This window comes from Muntiacus reevesi, chromosome 10, assembly GCF_963930625.1.
Source record: "Muntiacus reevesi chromosome 10, mMunRee1.1, whole genome shotgun sequence".
Lineage (NCBI taxonomy): Eukaryota > Metazoa > Chordata > Mammalia > Artiodactyla > Cervidae > Muntiacus > Muntiacus reevesi.
Window position 1 is genome coordinate 50,750,673 of NC_089258.1, and position 21,367 is coordinate 50,772,039.

A 21,367-nucleotide genomic window follows, 5' to 3' on the forward strand; every position below is an offset into this window, starting at 1 on the left:
CAAATATCTAAATATAAAAGTATTATTTTGTCTCTTAGTTTCATTATATTACAAGGGATTTTGTAAAGCAAAAATATAATCTTGTAAGATTTATAATGTATATAGACATGACAGCTATAGCCTAAAGAAAAAGATCAAAGGAGCTATTCAGTTGCAAGTTTTCTACATTTTGTGTGAAATGGTTTCATATTAACTGTAATTATGAAAAGTGTATGTTTGTGTTGGAGAAGACTCTTAAGAGTCCCTTGAACTGCAAGGAGATCCAACCAGTCCATCCTGAAGGAGATAAGTTCTATGTGTTCATTGGAAGGACTGATGCTGAAGCTGAAACTCCAATACTTTGGCCACCTCATGTGAAGAGTTGACTCATTGGAAAAGACCCTGATGCTTGGAGGGATTAGGGGCAGGAGGAGAAGGGGACAACAGAGGATGAGATGGCTTGATGGCATCACTGACTTGATGGGCATGAGTTTGAGTGAACTCTGGGAGTTTGTGATGGACAGGGAGGCCTGGCGTGCTGAGATTCATGGGGTCGCAAAGAGTTGGACACGACTGAGTGACTGAACTGAACTGACTGATATGTGTGTGTGTGTGTGATATCTATTATCAGACTTGGGAAAATTTCAACCACTGTTTCTCTGAGTACTGTTTTAGTTCACATTCTTCTTTCTGAGATTCTGATGAAGCAAATACTAGATCATTATTATTATCCCGCAGACTCCTGGGCTCTGTTTATTTGTCCCATTCTCATTCAAACTGGGTAAATCCTACTCATCTGTCTCCAAGTTCACTGATTATTGTTTTTGATCTTCACTGTATTGTTGAGAACATCCAGCTAAAATTTTCATTTCAGTTATATATTTTATTCATTCCTGTAATTTATACCTGTTTCTCTTTTTTATGGTTTCTGTTTATTGAGATTTTTCCATTTTTTCCCATTGGTTTCAAGATAATTTATAATTGATTTCAGAAGCACATTTATGGCGTCCGCTCTAAAATCTTTGTCGGATAATTCCAATACTTGATTTATCCTAATATCTTGGAACCAGAGATCAAATTGCCAACATCTGCTGGATCATCAAAAAAGCAAGAGAGTTCCAGAAAAACACCTATTTCTGCTTTATTGACTATGCCAAAGTCTTTGACTATGTGGATCACAATAAACTGTGGAAAATTCTGAAACAGATGGGAATACCAGATCACCTGACCTGCCTCTTGAGAAATCTGTATGCAGGTCAGGAAGCAACAGTTAGAACTGGACGTGGAATAACAGACTAGTTCCGAAATTGGGAAAGGAGTATGTCAAGGCTGTATATTGTCACCCTGCTTGTTTATTTAACTTATATGCAGAGTACATCATGAGAAATGCTGGGCTGGAGGAAGCACAAGCTGGAATCAAGATTGCCGGGAGAAATATCAATAAACTCAGATATGCAGATGATATCATCCTTATGGCAGAAAGTGAAGAGGAATTAAAGAGCCTCTTGATGAAAGTGAAAGAGGAGAGTGAAAAAGTTGACTTAAAGCTTAACATTCAGAAAACTAAGATGATGGCATCTGATCTCATCACTTCATGGGAAATAGATGGGGAAATAATGGAAACAGTGTCACACTTTATTTTGGGGGGCTCCAAAATCACTGCAGATGGTGACTGCAGCCATGAAATTAAAAGACGCTTACTCCTTGGGAGGAAAGTTATGACCAACCTAGAGAACATATTAGAAAGCAGAGATATTACTTTGCCAACAAAGGTCCGTCTGATCAAGGCTATGGTTTTTCCAGTGGTTATGTATGGATGTGAGAGTTGGACTGTAAAGAAAGTTGAGTGCCGAAGAATTGATGCTTTTGTGGTGTTGGAGAAGACTCTTGAGAGTCTCTTGGACTGCAAGGAGATCCAACCAGTCCAACCTAAAGGTGATCAGTCCTGGGTGTTCATTGGAAGGACTGATGTTGAAGTTGAAACTCCAGTACTTTGGCCACCTGATGGTAAGAGCTGACTCATTTGAAAAGACCCTGATCTGGGAAAGATTGAGGGCAGGAGGAGAAGGGGACGACAGAGGATGAGATTATTGATTGGCATCATCTACTCAATTGACATGGGTTTGGATGGACTCCAGCAGTTGGTGATGAACAGGAAGGCCTGGTGTGCTGCAGTTCATGGGGTTGTGTAGAGCCAGACTTGACTAAGTGACTGAACTAAACTGAACTGAAATCCGTCAGCTGAGCATCTTTTCTCCTTCAGATATGTGTTTTCCAGTTCAGAACAGAACAGATGATTTTTCAATTGTATAAAAAGTATTTGGCTGTTAATGTTTGGATACTCTTTAATGTTTGGTTATTATGTTAGGAGACTCGGTCTTCTGTAAATAGAATATGCAGTCATTTTGTTTAGCAGAGTGTGTAGTTTCTGACTTAAACTTTGGGCTTTATTCTCAAACGCAGATTAATTTTCAGAGCCCTTTCAGTCCAATTCTGGCCTGCTTTATTCTGGATTTGCTGTGTGTCTTCATCGAGCCATCTGGTGCTGTCTGCAGGCACATGAGGTGATCCCTAGGCTGTCTGGTGTTTCTAGGACATCTTGTTCAGAGAGGGGAGGGCAGGAGCCACTGCACCTGCATCTCCTTATGTCACCCGGTAAAGAGAACTGGTATTTTTGTTATCCCCATCAACAGTGTGGGTTCCCACAGCACCCGAGCCAGAACCAGATGGTCAGCCTTCAGATCCTACATTGGTGCATCATTGTGCTGCACCTTTGGAAGCTGCTGTGTGGTCTGCTGCTGTTCATCCCTTTGGAGTTTATCTGCCTATTTCTTGATATTTCAAACCACTATCCTGTGAATATAAAGGCTTTTCATAATTCAGGGAAAGCCAAAAATGAGATAGAAAGTAAAATGATTTTAAGAGCTGCTGTTTCTGAACTTTTCTGTGGTGACAGCTGTTGTCACTTTCCATAGATTATTTCATCTAATCCTCTTAACTGCCCCATGAAATCTGTTCCCATTTTTTCTAATTTTCCAGTTTAAGAAAGCTGGCTTGCTATAGGTTAACTCAGAAATGTGTGTCACACAGGCTGTGGTTTGAAGTTTGCTTAGTGCTAAAGCACACAGATATGCTTCCTTCCTCTCCATGAATTAAAGTGGCTGTATCCAGAACTGTGTGTCATTGGTAAATACAAATATCTAACATATACAAATGAAAATAATTGTGGGATGATAATAAAATTATGATCATTTTTTCCTCTAAAATTTGTCATGTTAAAAATTTATATAAATTTATTTTAAACCTATTACTTTCTATTACTTTTAAAATTTAATTTCTATTAATTTTTTAATCTATTATTTGTACCCACAATCACATATTCTAGACTACCATTATTAGCAAGTTTTTGTGTGGAATGAAAGAACAAATGTTCTAATGAGTTTCCAAAAAACTCATTTTTCTTTGTACATCTTTTCAGTATTTTACATTTCTTCTGGAACGTATGCTAGGGTTTGCCTTGTGTTGTAAAACTTGTCCTGTCTGGATTTCCTGATGTTCACCTAAAGGATTGCGTGTAATCCTTCTTTGTTCTTCACAGAATCTTACCAAGGATTGTGCCTGTACACAGTAGAAACTTGGTAAACATTTGTTGAACCTAATAGATTAAGATCTAATATCATGTCACTCTGTTGGAACATTTTTAACCTTGTTACCACTATTCAAACATGAATGCACTCAAATGTCATTGAAAAGAGTGTCACTGGTTTATTATAAAAGAGAAATTCCTTGATGTCTAAAAGTTGTTAAATCTTTCTAGTAATTTAAATGAAAAAAAAATTGGCTTTTTATAGAAATTTGCTTACACACAGACAGGCAATCAAAGACTAATCAAAGAGCATATATTCGTTGAAAAGTAAAGAGGTCATCAAAATAAGGCTTCGTTATTGCTATCTCATGTTTCATAACATATAGGGATGAAAAAAATGTGAGTACCCCTCACAGTTCTTCATGAGTTTGAACCTCTTCCTTTTTCAGGAAACCAAGTCAACCAGTTTAAATTATTTCTTAGCTTTTAATTCAGTTAATCCCTACTGAGCTCCCACTATGTGAAAATTTCAATGATATGTATTTTTAAAGTAGATCTCGCCAATGCCTAAGTGAAGTAGAGATGATGAGGGATGTAGTTCTTCAAGCAAAGTGTGGCCAGACGGGAGCAAGCAGGGAGCCCACACCTGACTGAGGAGTGGACAAGCCTCAGGACAGATGGCTGCTGGAATTTCACTTCAGTGAAGATCTGCTTGTGTACAAAGGCGTCTCAGTTAATACAGTCCAGAGCACAGGGAAAATGTGGGGAATAGCAAAGAATCCCCTTTGGCAGGATTGTAGGGACTATGAAGGCAAAAACAGGGGAAATCTGTAACGGATGAATTCACTCCGTTTCACTGCTACAAGTGGAGTTCCTAAGATGGGGCAGGTCTTTGTTCCAAAGATATAAAAGTCACTCTCTCCCCTTAGGGAGCTCATGGCAGAGGAGCAAGCCAGCGCACATCAGGACCCAGCTGGATTAATGATCCAATCAGAGGGCCTTCTGAGCAAAGGAGAAAAGGAGTCTATTCTGCCAGTGCAATATGGTAGGTACAGTGTTTAATTGCTAGATGCTAGAAAACAATTGAGTTCTTAAGTCAGACTGCTAGTTCAAAGGCCTGTCACACCCCTGACCCTTGCTCCTTGGAAGAAGAGCTATGACAAATCTAAGCAGCATATTAAAAAAAGCAAAGATGTTACTTTGCCAACAAAGGTCTGTATGGTCAAAGCTATGGTTTTTCCAGTGGTCACGTATGGATATCAGAGCTTGACCATAAAGCTGAGTGCTAAAGAATTAATGCTTTTGAACTATGGTGTTGGAGAAGACTCTTGAAAGTCCCTTGGACTGCAAGGAGATCAGACTAGTCAATCCTAAAGGAAATCAGTCCAGAATATTCTTTGGAAGGACTGATGGCTGAAGCTGAAACTCCAATACTTTGGCTACCTAATGCAAACAGCTGACTCGTTGGAAAAGACCCTGATGCTGGGAAAGATTGAAGGCGGGAGGAGAAGGGGACGACAGAGGAAGAGATGGTTAGATAGCATCGTGGATTCAATAGACATGAATTTGAGCAAGCTTAGGGAGTTGGTGATGGACAGGGAGGCATGGTGTGCTGTAGTCCATGGGGTCACAAAGAGTTGGAAATGACTGAGTGAACTAAACTGGTAAGATTAGGATTGAGATACTGTGTACTGAGTCTTAACTTACCTCACCTGTTAGGTGGTGGTGGTGATGTTGGTGCTATCTCCAGCATTGTTTTAGGGATAAAGTGCTATATCCCTGTGAAGCGCTGAGCACAGTCCCTGGCCATCAGAACAGGAGAGTTCATTTTATTATCTTCATTAATCTTCCCCCTCCTCCCATCACAGCTATTATTGTGGGAGGTCCCAGAGGGGAAGGATGTAGCAGGGGTAGTAGCCTCAGAGAAGGATGTGGGTTTCACTGGCAGAGCAGGACTCAGGACGGAGGGGAGATGGGTGAGGGAAGTGTGGGAGCAGGAGGAGGTGTGTTGTGTCGGAAATGGAGTCTGGAACCTCATAAGAAATTCTCAGGAAGAAGGTGCTGGGCTGAGTTTTATGTTTTCAATGACACGTCAGAAATTTAGGATTGAAATGTGTGAAAGAAATATGAAAAGCTGTCAGTCATGAAGAATAGAGAGAGCCAAGGGTTCTCGGTAACGCAAGCATCCTTTATTCTAGACAGAAGTCATATATCCTAGCAGTGAGTCCAAAACAATTACAATAGCTTGCACCACCTTCTCTCCCTGTTCCTATGACTGCGAAGATATAATGGCTTTGAGTGCATGGAAACACTGGGAAAGCAGGTTATCAGGTCAACCAGAGTGATGAATCCAAGCAGTACAGAGGGTCCTAGTTGCAGTAATCCATTTTTAAACAGGTGAATCCAATGCCTCACAAGGCAGAACAAGGCCCCCAAACACAGAAAGTGGGTGAACCTTATTGTCCTTGGAAGTCACAGAATAAAAGCCAAGGGTTTTCAGTTCAGTGCATTTCAATGACACTTTGCAACCCCATGGACTGCAGTATGCCAGGCTTCCCTGTCCATCACCAACTCCCAGAGCTTACTCAAACTCGTGTGCATTGAGTTGGTAATGCCATCCAGCCATCTTATCCTCTGTCATCCCTTCTCCTACTCTCAATCTTTCCCAGCATCAGGGTCTTTTGAAATGAATCAGCTCTTTGCATCAGGTGGCCAAAGTATTGGAGCTTCAGCTTCAGCATTAGTCCTTCCAATGAACACTCAGGACTGATCTACTTTAGGGTTGCCTGGTTCGAAGTCGTGGCTCGCAAAGGGACTCTCAAGAGTCTTCTCCAATACCACAGTTCAAAAGCATCAATTATTCAGCACACAGCTTTCTTTATGGTTCAAGTCTCACATCCATACATGACTACTGGAAAAACCATAGCTTCGACTAGACAAATCTGTGTTGGCAAAGTAATGTCTCTGCTTTTTAATATGCTGTCTAGGTTGGTCATAGCTTTTCTTCCAAGAAGCAAGTGTCTTAATTTCATGACTTCAGTAACCATCTGCAGTAATTTTGGGGTCCAAGAAAATAAAGTCTCTCAATGTTTCAATTGTTTCCCCAAATATTTGCCATGAAGGGATGGGACCAGATTCCATGATCTTGATTTTTCGAATGTTGAGTTTTAAGACAACTTTTTCACTCTCCTTTTTCACTTTCCTCAAGAAGCTCTTTAATTCCTCTTTGCTTTCTGCCATAAGGGTGGTGTCATCTTTGTATGTGAGGTTGTTGATATTTCCCCTGGCAATCTTGACTCCAGCTTGTGCTTCATCCAGTCTGGCATTTCTCATGGTATACTCTGCATAGATGTTAAGTAAGCAGTGTAACAATATACAGCCTTGACATACTCCTTTCCTGATTTGGAACCAGTCCATTGCTCCATGTCTGGTTCTAACTGTTGCTTCTTGACCTGCGTACAGATTTCTCAGGAGGCAAGTAAGGTCGTCTGGTATTACAGTCTCTTTAAGAATTTTCCACGGTTTGTTGTGATCCATGCCATCAAAGGCTTTAGCATAGTCAATGAAGCAGAAGTAGATGTTTTTGTGGAATTCTCTTGCTTTTTCTATGACCTAATGGATGTTGGCAGTTTGATCTCTGGTTGCTCTGCCTTTTCTAAATCCAGCTTGAACGTCTGAAGTTTTCATCTGAACATCTGAAGTTCACATATTGCTGAAGCCTGGCTTGGAGAATTTTGAGCATTCCTTTGCTAACGTGTGAGATGAGTGCAGTTGTATGGTAGTTTGAACATTCCTTGGCATTGCCCTTATTTGGAATTTGAATGAAAACTGAACTTTTCTAGTCCTGTGGCCACTGCTTAGTTTTCCAAATTTGCTGGCATATTGAGTGCAACACTTTCACAGCGTCATATTTTAGGATTTGAAATAGCTCAACTGGAATTCCATCATCTCCAATATCTTTCTTCCTTGTGATGCTTCCTAAGGCCCACTTGACTTCATACTCCAGCTATGTCTAGCTCTAGGTGAGTGATCACGCTGTTATGGTTATCTGGGTCACTAAGATGTCTTTTGTATAGTTCTTCTGTATATTCTTGCCACCTCTTAATAGCTTCTGCTTCTGTTAGGTCTATACAGTTTCTGTCCTTTATTGTGCCCATCTTTGCATGAGATGTTCCCTTGGTATCTTTAATTTTCTTGAAGAGACCTCTAGTCTTTCCCAGTCTATTGATTTCCTCTATTTCTTTGCATTGATCACTAAGGAAGGCTTTCTTATCTCTCCTTGCTATTCTTCAGAACTCTGAATTCAGATGGATATATCTTTCCTTTTCTCCTTTGCCTTTCACTTCTCTTCTTTTCACAGCTATTTGTAAGACCTTCTCAGGCAACCATTTTGCCTTTTTTTCCCCTTGGGGATATTTTTGATCACAGCCTCCTATACACTGTTAAGAGCCTCCCTCCATAGTTCTTCAGGCACTCTATCAGATCTAATCCCTTGAATCTATTTGTCACTTCTACTGTATAATCATAAGGGATTTGATTTAGGTCAGACCTGAATGGTCTAATGGTTTCCCCTACTTTCTTCAATTTAAGTTTGAATTTGGCAATAAGGAGTTCATGATCTGAGCCACAGTCAGCTCCCAGTCTTGTTTTTGTTGACTGTATACAGCTTCTCCATCTTTGGCTGCAAAGAATATAATCAATCTGATTTCAGTGTTGACCATCTGGTGATTTCCATGTGTAGAGTCTTCTCTTGTGTTGTTGGAAGAGGGTGTTTGCTATGACCAGTGCATTCTCTTTGCAAAACTCTATTAACCTTTGCCCTGCTTCAGTCTGTACTCCAAGGCCAAATTTTCCTGTTACACCAGGTATTTTTAAATTTACTCAGTAAATCTATAATCCAAGTTTCTGTGGATGGATGGGGCTGTGTTGCCTCCCTGTAGTTTGGCCTTAGGCCAGAGGACGGTTGGGGTAACGGCAGCCTCCCTGAAGAGGACTTTTGCCAGCACTCCACTGCTCACGGGACTGCTGTATTCAGTGCCCCGACTCCACGGCAGGCTGCTGGAGACTCCTGGACACTCACAGACAAGTCTGGCTCAGTCCTTGTGGGATCACTGCTCCTTTCTCCTGGGTCCTGGTGCATTCAAAGTTTTGTTTGTGTCCTCCAAGAGTCTGTTTCCCCAGTCCTGTGCAAGTTCTCTAATCAAGTCCCACTGAACTTCAAAGTCAAATTCTCTGGGTGTTCTAAGTCCCTTTGCTGGATCCCCAGGTTGAGAAATCTGTTTTTGGTCCTAGAACTTTTGTAACAGTGTGAAAACTTCTTTGGTTTCATTATTTTCCAGTTTACGGGCCATTTGCTTGGTGGCTCTATGGTGGGGCTAATAACGGCCTCTTCCAAGAGTTTTAGAGTTGAGAAACTCCAAGAGTCCAAGGGTTTTAGGATTGAAAATTTTTCTGTTTTTTATTCAAATACTATTGGCTGAAGGAGGGGAAAAATAACAGGAAGTTAAAAGAGATGAGATGAAACAATGATGGTAGGAAAAAAATCTTGTCAACAGAAAAGAAAAGACAAAGAGAAAGGCCCAAAGCATCTATGTGGACACTAAGCCTCTATTTTTAGCTTTTAGAAACACAAATATATAGACAGTTAACAAAAGAAGAGCTTTGTAAATTTTTAAAGCTGAGCACTAGCTTTTTGTACTAAATGCTATCATAAAATGCAAAACTGCAAAACAAAGGAGCAGTCTCATTAGAACAGTTCCACACCTAATGTACATCTCTCTCATTCCAATCTTTAGCCTTGGCATCTTCATTTACATGTTAATAAATATTCATCTGCTTTTAATATGCATATATCTTTCTCATATTATTACACTCAGTTTTTGGCTCCATTTAAAAAGAATTTATTTTGCTATCAATAACAGAAAATAATTTAGGAAACTGAGCAGAGCAGGAAAAATGTTAATTCTAAGTATTTGAGTCAGTTATGGACTCATTAGTTTAATAACTCATTTTCTCCAAACTTGAATGATTTGAACGCATTAGGAATGATACAGCATTTTTAAAAAGTGTATTCTTAAAATGGTAAACACTGGGTCTAAGATCTAAGTTTGTAGTTATTACTTATTTAAAATAAACAATCAAATTCCACTGAGATATGGTCTCATTTTCAGGAATGGTCTATTAACAGGCAGCAGTGAGCAAAACAATTAACTATATCAGCGCATTAAAACCTAATGTGTAAACTCTGCATAGCAGCAAACACACATCCTACCATGGCCTATTAAGTAATCAGAAATGATTGCAGATAATTAGCTGGTGAACAGCTGCATAAACTCAAGTATCCCATTTTTTATCAGACATGGAGACTTCAAGTGGAAGGGAGGTCTGTCAGCTATGTCTTGAACCAGGCAGGAGTGTCACCATGAAACAAAATTAAGGACGACTCTAGGACTGGATGGCAGATGGCCCCTTCAGATTTTCTTCTGCTGCTACTCCTAATGTTCAAGTGAATATAGTCTGTGAGTGAGAAGCATGGAAGCAGGGACACTATCAGTGACCAAAAAGCTTGTAAAATTGGAAATTGAAATAGGATAACACAGAAATCAAGTTAAGTTCTCTTAATGAGTGTGTATCATTCATACTTGTTTGTATTTTTAGTTCAGAGTTGATTTGCACACTCCCATATATCCCTTCTGGATGAGATAATATTCTGATAAGTATCTAAATGGTGATATATACAGTAAACATATAGTTGTATTTGAATTAGTAAATGTACTGGATAAGTATTTCTTAAAAAATGCAAATAACACAGTTTCTTTTTTTTTTTTTTTTTCTATTCCTTTATTGACTAAAGAAAGCATGCTGGATAGACCATGATGACTATCTTTAGGAATCTGAGGTACTGATATGAAAAAGAATCATATTTATTCCATACAAGTCCAGAAAACATAACTAACAGACATATGTTTAATAAAGACAAAATTTCAAAAATTAGAGTTCTTAAAATGGAAGAGAGTACACTGTAAGGTTCTTAGGTCCAGCCAGGAGTGTAATCAAATAAATTCAGTGTCTGATTCCTACCAGAGTGGATATGGTTAGAAGGACCTCAGGTTTTATCAAAAGTCCCCCCCGCCATTGTAAAATCCTAGACTCTAGAGGAGATGGTACACTATAAAATCCCATCTCTAGAGGAGATTGTGAAACAATAAATAAATATATTATCATCAATGGTGCTAAACTTTTGGGCAGTACTTGAGGAATGCTTGCATGAAAGGTTTTGTATCAGGTGAATTACATTTACACATGTTCACATGATTTTTTTTTTTTGACACAAGTTTTCATTTTATTTATAGGCTTACTAAGGATAAAATGGATAGATGGATGGATGGATAGATAATAAACATATAACTGAGAACCATGCATATCACTCCCAGAGAATTAGTTCTATCAGATGGATATTATATTTATTTTCTCTCAAGTTATCCTCATTGATAAAAGCATTCATTCAACAGATGTTATTTCTGTACCTGTTGCTGTGCTAGGCTCAAAGTACTGAAAATGTAGATGATTGCCTCAAGATGTTTAAAGTCTTTGAAGGGAAGTGAGCCTTCAAAGCATCACTCACAGTTACAGCTCAGTGAGACAGAGATACAGGATACAAGGAGATGGGGAAGGAGTTCCCATGACAATCTGAAGGACCCCAGGAGTAAGGCTGGGGGTGGGCAGTGTGCCAGGCAGGGTGTAGGAAGAGGCTGTGGGCAGAGAGGAGTGTTTGTCAAGGCCTATACGGCCTGGAAAGAGGCTACTGATTACACCTCTGAATGGTGATGGCGCTAACACTGCCAGGCTGTACTGTGGTTAGTCGCTCAGTCGTGTCCAACTCTTTGCAACCCCATGGATTGTAGCCCACCAGGCTCCTCTGTCCATGGGATTCTCCAGGCAAGAATACTGGAGTGGGCAGCTGTTCCCTTCAGCAGAGCTTCCCAACCCAGGGATCGAACCCAGGTCTCCTGCATTGCTGGCAGATTCTTTACTAGCTGGTAATTAGTCCCATGTTGTTCTCTCATTGAAAATTGTCAGTTGTTCTCATACAACTTTCCAGAATGGTTTGCTATAACTACTGTCTGTCTCCTAGGACCATTGCTCAGAAAAGTGCTAATAAAAACGTGGATGTGTGCTGCAACTGAAACCCAGTGTAGCCAAATAAGTAAATAATTTTTAAAACTTTATTTAAAACAAAAATGGACTACAACCTCAGCATCACCTTAGAACTTAGTAAATGCTCCTGGATGGAGACCCAGCTAGGTCTGCTTTAGCAGTTCTCCAGGTAACCTGTCTACAAGGTTAAGTTTGGGAACCACTGTTGAGCAGAGTATCTGCATGTTTTAGAAAAATTTATTAATCTGTATTAGAATAAGCATGTAAAACTTTTTTTTTAAAGTGTGTTGTAACAGGTAAATTAAGTTGAAGTGGAATGAGGATGTGAGGTTGAAAAAAACAATGAATGAACTGGGAGTCAGGCCACCTGGTTACTAATTCCAGCCCTGCCATTAAATGGTAATAATAATCACCACCAAGTAATGTCCAACCTTGCCAAGATTCTGGACTTATCTTGAACCTAAGTGTTTTTCAGCCATAAAAACAAGGCGGTTATACAGGAAGATTTCTAAAACCCCTTCCCAAGTCTAAAATGTGGCTCTGAAGGAGTTTTAACATTTGTTATTTGCATTGGGCTTCTCTGGTGACTTAGAGGTAAAGAATCTGCCTGCCAATGCAGGAGATGCTGGTTCAGTCCCTGGATTGGAAGATCCCCAGAAGGAAAGGGCAACCCACTCCAGTATTCTTGCCTGGAGAATCCCATGGACACAGGAGCCCGGTGGACTATAGTCCGTGGGGTTGCAAAGAGTCGGACATGGCTCAGAGAGTAAACAACAACAAATTTGCATTATCAAAAAATTTAATCATGTCAGTCTCTTTGCAGATAATTTTAAATTGCTTTCTCCACGTGTCTTTTGAAAGTAGTGCAGCCCTTGCTGTCTGCTATTTCTGGTCCATCATTTTTAAACCTTTTCTTTCTTCTTTCCTGCTTTTGGGTCAGTGGTTGGTTCACTCCATGGTTATTTAAAGTAAGATCCTCTTTTATACATATTAAAACTTCCATGAAGACTCCTTGATGAAAACTACCCAGTAGACTTTCAGAAGAAAACAAAACAAAAATAGCCTTCATTTTAGAGTGTGAGACATTCTGTCTTGAATGTCAAGCAAACAATTCACAGGGGGTAGAAAATAAGAAGAAAATAATGTTTCACTTAAGATTTCACAAGCTATAGACCCGCAGAAAAAATTTAACCCTTCCCTTTGTATCTGGTGCTTTAGAATATCTTTTTCTTCCCTCTCTCCTTCCATCCGTCCATCTTCTCTTGTGCTGATTTTCTTTCTGCTGAGCAGCTCTGGCACCAAATCTTGCATTTATGAAAGTGCAGACTTCTACAAAGCAGAATTTGTTAGGTCCCCATAATGTTCAACATAACACTCCAAACAAATAATTTCTCAATAAAAGCTTAAGGTATACAATTTTAAATTCTGTCTCAGGAAAATCTTATCACCAGTCAGTAAACTTGTTTTCTTTACAATCTTTGGAGCATCTCTCCAAAATATTTTCTCTGTATTTCTGTAAGGAGGTGCCTAGAGGAGAAAATGGCAACTCACTCCAGTATTCTTGCCTGGAGGATCCCATGGACAGGGGAGCCTGGCAGGCTACAGTCCATGGGGTTGCAAAGAGTCAGAAGGAGGTGCAGCTTCTGATTCACGTTTAGATTTGCTGCTTCACCTGCTCCCACTCCCTCTCTGACGTGATTGCTGGCTGGGGAGCGGACATGGTGGCTCTCTCTTGTCTTCCATGGTGCACAGTTTGGCAATCACTCCACTCTTAACACGTGTCTGGGTGATGCAGCTTATGCTCGAGCACCCTGGAGACCCACTCAAAGCATGCACTTGCTCACTCTAAAACTTCAATAACCCTTCTGTCTCGAACGGGAAATTAGAGGAAAATGCTCTGTTTTCAGCATTACTTTGCAGTCGGGTGTGCGTGCGGTCACTTCAGTCGTGTCTGTCTCTCTGTGACCCTATGGACTGTAGCCCACCAAGCAGTCATCTCACCTTTAATGCCGGCCAGTCTTGAATCCCCAGATGGGTCTTACCTCCTGTTAGCTGACTGTCCGGCTATTAAGAGGGACTGCGTCAATAACACAAAAAGAAGCTGTCTCCAGAACTCTTCATTTTTGTTTTGGAAGTGAGCATAGATAATTCTGATCCCTGGTCAACTCCAGGGATATAAAATTGTGAAGGCTATCTATTCTAAAAATACTGGAAGGTATTCATTTCTGGATAGCACATTATCTCTGAAATGTGGGTCACTATCAAAGTCTCTCTTGGAGCCAATCTTAAATATTAGCAAGTCTTTCTAAAGGGTTCTCTGTAGATAATTGCTTTGTTACGGGTCATTTTTGAGCTACTTACTGTCATCCCTATATACACAGTATTCATCTAATTTTACTCCATCAACTTGTGAAATAGTTCCGCGTCCTTAAAGGGACTCCAAAGAGCTCTGGTGCCATCGTCCTTTATATCTCTGTGCAGACAAGAATACAGCGAGAGCAAAGTGATAGATAAGAGGTGATTTATTAGAATAGGACCCTTGTGAGGTTTCCAAGCAGGCGGGTGAGAACTGCCATGCACTGAGAACTTACTGGCTACAGTTTTATAATCAAAGGAGAAGTGGGGAGGGGAAGAAGATATTCTTTGTCTTTCTTAAGTAGAAATGCTTCCATCATCAGCTCCTCCTCCAGGTTGAGCAGGGGAGTACTTTTGTCCCTTCATGGTCAAGCTACGTCCACAAATTATTGTTTATCACGCATACAAAGAACATATCCTGGGGGTCACTAACTTACTGAGCTCACTGGGCAGGATATGGGTCTCATGCCACCATTGTTAACTGTTTTGAGGCATGTCTGGTGCCTCTGTTGCACAGTTTTGTTGCTAAGCAAGCCTGCTTGGTTTTGAAGTTAAGCAAACCTGGTCTCTTGAGTGATCACTAACTTACAGGGGTCTCCCGTAGTTTTTCTACTTATAATCCCCTAGTGGAATTAACTATTTAAACACCTACTTTGCCCCTTCATTGTGTTCCTGTCACTTGTATTTATCCTCATTTTCCTCCATCCCTTCCCCCTTTGTAAGTGCAAGTGATAGTTGCTCAGTTGTTTCCGACTCTTAGCGAGTGTCCCTTTGTAAGCATAGATCAACCAAAGGGACCCTCTCCTAAGAGCTTTCTTTAAAGCTCAGATCAATTCAGTTTGCAGCTTTTTTGTTTTTGCTTGTTTCTGTTGAAGTAAATCCTGTGTATTTTCTTCCTATGAATAATCACAATTGCAACAAAATAATATACTGGGTACCTAATTGTTTAATGCCTGTCTTCCTTTTTAAAATGAACACTCCACGTGGGCATGGCTATTCTCTTACTTATCACAGGATCCCCACCTCCTAGGCCAGTGGCTTGAACATAGTAGTTGTTCCACAGAAGCTGTTGAATTAACAGGTTCCTATTACTTTATTAATTTTGCTGACTGCTCTTTGGCTGTTATTTTAATTCTAAAATGCAGTCCTTTGGCCTCCAAACTGATAGGGAAGGCCGCTGCTTTGCTAATAAGCATGCTCTCTCCCCCGTAGGCAAATCGACATGTGAATAAAGTCTTTGAAATTACAAATTACTATGGAAACAGCCCAAGGTTTGGGTTTGGACGTGGAGTGCTGAGGCTGCCCTTCTCACGCTGGAGGGAGCAGAAGTCACAGACAAATCCTGGCTTCCTGGTCTCCCCACTTTCTCACAGACGCCCCCACCACCCCCATCATCTGCTGGTTCTCTCTTCAGGTGGGTTATAGTACATTGATTGTGACAGAGTACTTAATCTATTCACGATCACAGATTAAGTTCTTGCTTGATTGAGTTACAGCTTCATCCATTTACCCTGATTAGATTGTTACTGGAAATACAGGGATACCATCAAGCTGCTGCTACCGTCGGATTCCTCAGGGTGTCTCTGATATTCTCCACATAATCTTTTTGGCTGTTCCTTAGGGTATGTCACTTCCACAGATAACTAATCTCATCCATTACATTTTGAATCTTCCTGATTTTATCCTTGGAGGAAGACTCTATCTCAAACTCCCCCGGGGAACCCTCCTGCCCTCTCCAGGACTAGCCACCCCTGGCAAATAACTGTTGGGGCTTGTGGAGGCCACAAACCACTCTCCTCTTTCTTCCTCTCCTTCTGTCTATTCCTCCTCTCAGTCGCGTGGTGGCGGAGAGTTACATATAACTGCCAATAAACATAAGAAGGCTTTTCATGAATTTTCACCCAAAGGCCTTGGACAGAACTTTCTGTCAATGTCTTGCATATATTGGAAGAGCAGAGCAGGCAAAGCAGAGTTTCTTAAAAATAATGATAGGAAGTTCCTCACTGCTCAATGTTACACATTTTTAAAAAAACAACATAATTTAATTTATATCCAGCCACTTACATTCAAGTTCACTTTTTCCAGGGTGAAGCAGGATCAGGAAACATTTGCAAACACACCTCCCTCCAGCTTGCTGGCTGTGGTGAGCCCAGGTCAGAGGCAGAGGCTTAGCAATGCCACGGTTTGAGTCCATCTGGCTCAACAGACTTGTTCTTTTAGAAAGTCAACACACAGTGGAGTAGGGTATGTTTATTTGTGTATTTGACTTTATAGAAACGTCTCCTTTGAATGAGCAGCGGAGAGATTTCTCTTGGTATTCATAGAAACCAGAGACTTCCCTATGATTCCTCCAGAAATATTATATATAGCTTAGAAAGGTATTGTCTAAAAAAAATTTTTTTCCCCAAAAGATTCAATATAGTGTGTAGAATCTCATGGTAAATATTACTTAGGGACTGAAGTTCTTTCAGTCTGTGTGTGATGATTATATTGGGCTTATATTTCTTGCATGATTTGCTAAATTGTTTCATAGCTTGGAAGTCCTTATTCTTCAGCATTTCAGATATCTTTTCCATTTATACAGTCAGGTTCCTTCCCATGCTCTGTCTCCAGGTCCTCATCTAATTGCTTCCAAAGACAAACGAGAGTCACAAGTTTATAAGGTTAAATATACACAAAATTAATTTTAAGTTTATTTCTTCATACTGCACTAATCTACAGAAAATGCAGTGTCTTGACACATAACCTAAAAAACTTTACTTGAAAAGGAAAAACATGACTACAAATAACTATACATTTTTAAAATTCAAAAATAGTTTTTCTGACATAAAACATCATTATTCCTAAAAGGCTTCTTGCTATTCTCTTCACTTAAATGAGTGACTATAGCACATGCATTTTGGAGGTGAGTGAATTCTTGGCATACCCCTAGCTACCTCACTGACAGGTTTAAAAACATTTTTATTTTGAACCTGTGTATCCAACAGTCATGCAAACGTATAGAACACCATGGCGAAAGCAAAACATGCATGTGAGGAGATAAAATACAGCTTCCCAAGTGCAGCTACTAAATTTCCACATCTTATTTTTGGGTGAACTCCTACCACCTTAAAACGATAGGATAAAATTCTCAGCCCATTTACTCTTTATGTGCTATTTTCATTATAACTGTGTTGCTTCAGACCTTGGGAAGTAAAAGCAGAAATAAGAGGTAGGGGGAGGGGTTCTTGGTGTCCACACTGATACAAGCAAGACAACACAGAGAAATACAGGAAACAGCAAAAAGAAGAGATCAGGATTCAAAACGTAAGGAGCTTCTTGTCTCATTCAGTCTTAAAGTCATCCCTTTATTATAGCCTAGAGTAGGAATCTAGGTTCATAATGATGACACTGAGTAATCAATTCAGTAAACAAATAACAGCAGATGACATGTACACAGAATATTTTATATTCACTGCCCGCCACATTTTTTAGCATAGAGTGTAGGAGTTCAACTACTGTATGTTGAATAATACTGTGAAAATAAACACAGAAACACAATGGAGATTAGGTATATAGTATTGTGGTATTTTTTATGGGACCATTTCAAAAGAATAGCATAAGAAACTTTAAAAGATATCAAGGATAAAGCAAGTGAACTGGTAACTGAGTTTGAAAAGGGATGAAAAGCCATTAAAGATTATAGGAAAAGGTCGAGAATACAGAGCTTTGAAAAATGCAGAGGTACCATAGTGTAGCAGCAAAATCCTAGATCATCTGAAACCGCAGCTTAAAGATTTAAGAAGGCTGTAAAGGAGACAGAGGTAGTATTTGATATAGAAAATGATTAAGATATAAATAAGAATCTCAGCATAGGCAGGACTCTGGTAAGGGCACATGTTAGACATGTTCAAGGGTGCGTGACAGATGGAAAGGCAGAGGAGGAAATGGTAGCTTCAAGTCAAGGATATCTTAACTACTGGGGGCCTTGGGAGCAAAATAAAAGTAGGAACTTTGGAGGAAAAAAGAACAAAGCCAAACTGCTGTCTAGCATAACTAGAAAGGAGACTGCCTTCTTTAAAGAATGAAGAATGAATTGACATAAAAGTTCAGGAGGATGACAGATTCAACCTAAAGAATAAAAGTTGATAGGCTAGGTTTAAGACTATATATATATATATATATATGATATAATTAAACATAATTAATCACGTAAATACTGTCATCACAATTACACCAGGAGATCAAAATTCAGGCTTAATTGCTCCAATGAAGGAAATAAGTATTTAATGAGTTAAGAATGAGAAATATTTTGAAAATTGTGGGAAAATGTACTAAGAAAGGGAGCTGTGCATTGAGAAGAAGGGTAATTTTAAGATGGCCTAAGCAGCCTCTTGTTGTTGGTGGCTCAGCTCAACCTTAAGGTGTGGGTGACTCAGCTTTTAATAAGGACACTTCCACTGCTCATCTAATTACACCATATTCACTTTGACAAAATTTTGACGATGCACTGCAGTCGCTTTTACCAACTGGAATCATTTTTTCAGATCTTCTCATTAACTATAAAAATAGAAATCATTGTCCTTGCTGTTTTACAATAAATATTCAAGCAACCAAAGTTTTAAAATATAACCTGGCAATTTAAGTGATTCATTACAGCAGCATAATGCTTGAGACATTCTGATTAATGGAAAACTTGAAATATTTCAACTAAAATATTTAAACAAATGAAGGTGTCTTTAGACTAAAGAAAGCCAAAGCAGTTATCATTGAGAAGTATAGATTCATCTCTTTCTCTTCTTCACACAAACATCAAAATGTTACCAAACTCAGGTTCAGCTGCTGACTACTCAAAAGCCAGTAGTTCAAGAGGCAAGTGTCGGTAGAAATGAAAGGTGCTTTCATCAGAAAAGCCAGCAATCTGGGTAGGAGGCAGACTCAAGTCTGGAGACCAACTCCAAAGATTCTGCTCAGCCATGACAGTGTTTAAAGGGAAGGTGGGGGTTGAGGGGGTAGGAGAGGCAGGAGGTTGGGTTCTGCATTCATCTCTACTGTGTGCAGCCTGGCCGACTCCCTCTTCAGGTGTTTGCCCACCCAATCTGCCTGCAGGATTGCTATGGCAGCTGTTGAGGGTGTGTGTGCTTGCTAAGTTGCTTCAGTCATGTCCAACTCTGCGACGCTGTGGACTATAGCCCACCAGGCTCCTCTGTCCCCAGGCTCCTCTGTCCATGGGATTCTCCAGGCAAGGTTGCTGGATTGGATTGCCATTTCCTTCTCCAGGGGATCTTCTCAACCCAGGAATCAAACCCACGTCTCATACATCTTCTGCATTGACCAGCAGCTTTTTTATCACTAGCACCACCTGGGAAGCCCTGTTGAGGGTAGAGTCTTTAAATATTAAATTCTACATTAGACGTTATATAATCAATGAAGTTAAAAAGGAGTGAATAAATTCAACAGCATAACAGGACAGAAGGGAAGATGATAAATGGGAAGATAGAGCAAAAGAAATCTCTCAAATACAGGACAGAAAGCACATATGCAGCGCAATATATGGAAAATTTGAAGTGAAGCATGAGACATTTAATGTAGAATGAAGAATATTGCCCAATGAATTATTGCTTTGCCATTGACAGCAATTTGCAATCCAATTAAGAAATGCTTCATTCAGTTCAGTTCAGTCACTCAGTTGTGTCCGACTCTTTGTGATCCCACGAACCACAGCATGCCAGGCCTCCCTGTCTATCACCAACTCCCAGAGTTTACCCAAACTCATGTCCATTGAGGCAGTGGTGCCATTCAACCATCTCATTCTCTATCATCCCCTTCTCCTCCTGCCCTCAATCTTTCCCAGCATCAGGGTCTTTCCCAATGAGTCAGCCCTTCGCATCGGGTGGCCAAAGTATGGGAGTTTCAGTTTCAACATCAGTCCTTCCAGTGAACACTCAGAACTGATTTCTTTTAGGATGGACTGGTTGGATCTCCTTGCAGTCCAATGGACTCTCAAGAGTCTTCTCCAACACCACAGTTCAAAAGCATCAATTCATCAGCACTCAGCATTTTTTATAGTTCAACTTTCACATCCTTACATGACCACTGGAAAAACCATAGCCTTCACTAGATGGACCTTTGTTGACAAAGTAATGTCTCGGCTTTTTAATATGCTGTCTAGGTTGGTCATAACTTTCCTTCCAAGGAGTAAGCATCTTTTAATTTCATGGCTGAAATCACCATCTGCAGTGATTTTGGAGCCCCCCAAAATAAAGTCAGCCACTGTTTCCACTGTTTCCCCATCTATTTGCCATGAAGTGATGGGACCAGATGCCATGATCTTAGTTTTCTGAATGTTGAGCTTTAAGCTAACTTTTTCCACCACTCTCCTCTTTTACTTTCATCAAGAGGCTCTTTAGTTCTTCTTCACTTTCTGACATAAGGGTGGTGTCATCTGCATATCTGAGGTTATTGATATTGCTCCCGGGAATCTTGATTCCAGCTTGTGCTTCATCAGCCCAGCATTTCTCATGATGTACTCTGCATATAAGTTAAGTAAGCAGGGTGACAATGTACAGCCTTAACGTACTTTTCCTATTTGGAACCAGTCTGTTATTCCATGTCCAGTTCTAATTGTTACTTCCTGACCTGCGTACAGGTTTCTCAAGAGGCAGGTCAGGTGGTCTAGTTTTCCCATCTCCTTCAAAATTTTCCACAGTTTATTATGACCCACAAAGGCTTTGGCATAGTCAGTAAAGCAGAAATAGATGTTTTTCTGGAACTCTCTTGCTTTTTCAATGATCCATCGGAGGTTGGCAATTTGATCTCTGGTTCCTCTGCCTTTTCTAAAACCAGCTTGAACATCTGGAAGTTTACGGGTCACGTATTGCTGAAGCCTAGCTTGGAGAATTTTGAGAATTACTTTAGTAGTGTGTGAGATGAATGCAATTGTGTGGTAGTTTGAGCATTCTTTGGTACTGCCTTTCTTTGGGATTGGAATGAAAGCTGACATTTTCTAGTCCTGTTGCCACTGCTGAGTTTTCCAAATTTGCTGGCATATCGAGTGCAGCACTTTCACAGCATCATCTTTCAGGATTTGAAATGCTCAATTGGAATTCCGTCACCTCCACTAGCTTTGTTTGTAGTGATACTTCCTAAGGCCCACTTGACTTCACATTCCAGGATGTCTGGCTCTAGGTGAGTGATCACACCATTGTGATTATTTGGGTTGTGAAGATCTTTTTTGTATAGTTCTTCTGTGTATTCTTGCTACCTCTTCTTAATATCTTCTGCTTCTGTTAGGTCCATACCATTTCTGTC

At 40.1% G+C, this 21,367-nt stretch overlaps 1 protein-coding gene across 1 annotated transcript in view; it reads left to right on the forward strand.

The window, feature by feature from the left end:
- The window catches only part of NEIL3 (nei like DNA glycosylase 3), a 347,249-nt gene extending 342,735 nt beyond the window's left edge, over positions 1–4,514 (forward strand). Inside the window, exon 11 of the mRNA XM_065946466.1 lies at positions 4,499–4,514. The gene's annotated coding sequence lies outside the window, so the exon portion shown is untranslated. The remainder of the gene's footprint in view (positions 1–4,498) is intronic.
- The last annotated feature ends 16,853 nt before the right edge of the window (positions 4,515–21,367 follow it).